Consider the following 4076-nt stretch of genomic DNA (forward strand, 5'->3'; position numbering starts at 1 on the left):
GAGATAATTTGAAGGATAAATAATGAGACGCGGATAGACTGAGGAGACAAGAAAGTAAGAAATTAGGAAAATTGGATGAAGGAAGTGACCTTCAAGAAGGTAAAGTGTAAGACCGGTGGCATGATACCCAGAAAGGGAGACGCCAGATATGAAAGATATCCCAATATTGAGATGACTGTTGAGATAAATAACAAAAGTAAATAAGGAATTATTAAGAAGAAGTTCACGTTGAACATGACCAATATCTTCCAGAACATCCATGTTATCATTACCAAATCAGGAAAGAAAAGCGGATAACCGTTGTTATCTTTTGGAGGCCATTTTGATTGACCTCATTTTGAATACAGATGTTATTGTGAAATTAGGCATATACTATCGAGGTGGGGATGATTGAATAAGACACCCTTATCAGGGATATATGACTTGATTTATCCATGGAAGGATGCATGTACCTTTTTAAAGGTGGAATTAAGGATAGAACATCGGTAACTTAAAATGAATCCTAGGGGAATGCATAAAGGTGGGCATTTCACCCTTAATAGGGATAGTATGAGTTTTGACAATATAAATTGGAAAGGATTAAGGTAATAACAACCTTTAAGAATCAGTGGGAATTTTTTTCAGAAGAATATAGACAATGGTTCTAGTATTAGTAAATGGTATTGTGATATGCCCTGTATCTAGGGAATACAGGAGGAACGATTGAAGGATAACCTTAGAGGTTTTACAAGGAGAAAGGTAATATTCAAAATTCTCAAGAATAGAAATGTTGATAAAGGAAATATGACGTAATTATAATGTTGCCAAGTGAGGCATGTGTTAAACCACGAGAAAGTATGAATCGAACCAGTAAAGGTCGAAATTGTTCAGGGCAATTAGGACTTAAGATAAAAGATGTTCTAATTATGATTGAGAGTCAGTCATGACAGTGATTAACCTCTAAAGACTGAGGCAATAACTTATGGAAAAATGGTGATTTTTTTTTTACTCATCAGATTTTAAGGAAAACATCTTCACATAAGCTGTGATTGAAATAAGGTGGAAAATTTATTTGGAGGTGGTTAAAATGACATTGACTGTAAGGAAATTTTACTATCAGGAAAGGCCAAAGAGGTGGCCGACACTTTAAAGGTAAGAGGATAATTATAGGCGCTTGTGCCAAAGGAATACAGTGATGATGGTTAAAGCTATGCAGATTGTATTATGGTTTGGAAGATTGACATTCCTTCTGATGACTGTGCAATACCCAACCGTAATAGTAGTTCGGTAAAGGTTTAATTCGTGTAATCGCCAGGAGCGGGCTATCTATCTCATAAGGTACTATCTTGAGAATAATCCAGGACCATGTTTCAAAAAGGACTAAATGAACCTTTGAGTTAAGTCTTCTATTTAAGGCATATGATTAAGAATGGTATTAACCTGCTATCGTTGCTTTGATTGAAACTCTTCTGTAATTTTATCTGCTTCATGTCATGAAAGTACGTCAGAGTTTGGAGTGTTCTTCATGAATTGTGATTGGTGGTTATGTTAACTCCTTAGGAGAATTAGATACGAGATGTATGGACTCCGTATGGTTAGCTATTAAGACTTCATGGAAAATGAATGACTACAGTAGGTCAGTGGTGGACCATAGTAATGCAGCAATGATTCTGCGAGTAATGAGCTGATTACCACCGTGAGAGTTGTATTGGAATGGGTGTTGAGATTGAGTACCACTAATCGGGTAGTGGTAGTGTATAAGTTATCATTGATAGACTAATTAAGTAATCTACCTATTGAATATTTATTCTTTCTTATCAATAGAGAGCCGTATTATTATACGAGGAAGGTTGCGATGCAAGCATAGAATTCTAGTAACGATGATGTCTAGAATGAGATCCCAGGTTTGATTTTCGATATCGAGGGAGTTTCAAAGGTAATTGTGTATAAGCTAGAGGAAGTGCATGGGTCCATAGAATGATGGACGGAATAGCAAATATTTAAGCATGTGAAATGCGATGCGATAATACTAGATGTTGATATAAATACATATATGTTTTGTTCTCCTATGACAAACCTCTATAGTTCAGAGGTAGATTCCAAGCCAGATATTTTATGGCAATATTTTTTTTACATATATATACAATTCTCTTCAGTTCGCTCTTTTCTCTTCTTTTTATTTCATGTAAGCTGAGAAGAACAACCCTTCCAGAAGGGGAGGTATTGCCGAATGACTATCTATCTTTGTGATAGAAGCCTAGTAGGATACCACATGTTGTTTAATTGCTTGTCAAGTACTAAAGGCTGGCCACCTTCTGTACTAACTATGCGATATAACAAGTGTTCATGATCATAGTGATCTCTCAACAAATTCCTTTACTTCTATTTGATTGATCAAATTTTGGAAAATAGAAACAACTGAAAAAGGAGTAATAAAGTGGTGGTAGTATGCGGAATGGAAACACATTCGTGATACTAAGGTTGACGTGGTTATTAAAAGGTTATAGGACGCTAGCGAGCAAAAGTATAACCCGTATAATATTAGGAACGGAAGGTAGTAGCGATTATGAACTGGAAAAGAATGGGTATTGAGAAGCAAAAGTTCTAATGATAAAAGCTATAATGAGAGTCTGTGCAATAGACTTGAAAGAATTTGGAATGATCACTTAACGCGGATTAAGTTATCTTACGATAATAGATCATATGTCAGTATTGAGGTATCGCCTTATGAGATCCTTGAGGGAAGACAATGTCGATCTCCCTTATGTTAGGATGAAGTTGTAGAGCGCAAGATGCTCGGACCCGCAGTAGTCCAAAGGACCAAGGATATAATAGATCTAATCAGAGGACGACTGGTAGTAGCCAGGAAGGACATAAGAAGTATGTCGATTTGACCCGAAAGAACAAAGAATAGGAAGGAGGCAACCTTGTATTGTTAAAAGTATTCCCTTGAAAAGAATTAATGAGATTCGGAAAGAAAGGAAAGCTAAGTCCACCAATTGTTGGACCCTTGGATATATTAAGGAGTATTGGGAAGTTAGCATATGAGCTAGCCTTACCCCAGAACATGTAGCGAGTCATAACGCGTTTCACGTATCAATGTTAAGAAAGGGTAATTCGGATGCCAGATAAATAGGGGCATAGGGCGCATAGACATGCAACCAGACGTAACCTATATGGAGCAATCAGGAAGGGTTATAGATTGAAAAAGGAACAAGTGCTTAGGTGAAGGATTATCAAACTAGGCAGAGTTGGTGGTAGGACCACAATGTGGAAAATTGACTAGAGAGTTAGAAGGCACAATGCTAAGAAAGTATCCCCATTTGTTTTCTATTTGATTCCGGGACGGAATCCTTTTAAGGAGGGGAGACTGTAATAACCCCAATTTTTGGAAATTTTTGAAACCCTTGTGAATAGTGTTTTTGATGAATGAGAAAACTTTTCATGCCACACTATGTAGGGGTTCTGTTATGGATATTCTGGGATATTATTAGTACTCTATGAAGTATATAAGTGTATGTAAAGATCGTCAGAATCCAATTCCGAACACTTTGGTTTTTCCCGGAAATCCACAAGATACGGAGAGAATTGAGTATAAGGTAACAGGATAAAAAGGATTTAAATTAAAGGATTATAATAGAGGATCATAAAAAGGAATATAATGTATTGAGAAAGGTTAAGGGAACCTAAGTAATAAGATCCCGGGTATGATCCTTCAAACGATAAACGAGAACGAAAGTTAAGCGAACCGTATAACAAATCAGCAGTCATTAGGCAAACGATTAGGAAGTTAATCAAAGGGATTAGTGGGAATGATGTCATCCAACCAATAGAAAGAGGACAAGGAAGGGAGGATGACATCATGAGGGTGACACAAGCATGACAAGGGAAGGAAGGAGGTGTGGTTGAATGAGAACCACACAAATTCAAGGGCAAGAAGGTAATTGACTAAAGCAAATACAAAAACCAAGCAACCAAGCCAAGTAAATTCATTCTTCATCAAAAATCAAAAAGAACCAAGGCATTAGTTCTTCATTGCTCACGGCTTTTCACTATTCAAAAGGCAAGAAAAATTCAAAATCAAAGATCCAAGCTTC

Source organism: Apium graveolens, unplaced genomic scaffold (assembly GCF_009905375.1).
Source record: "Apium graveolens cultivar Ventura unplaced genomic scaffold, ASM990537v1 ctg5528, whole genome shotgun sequence".
NCBI classification, from domain to species: domain Eukaryota; kingdom Viridiplantae; phylum Streptophyta; class Magnoliopsida; order Apiales; family Apiaceae; genus Apium; species Apium graveolens.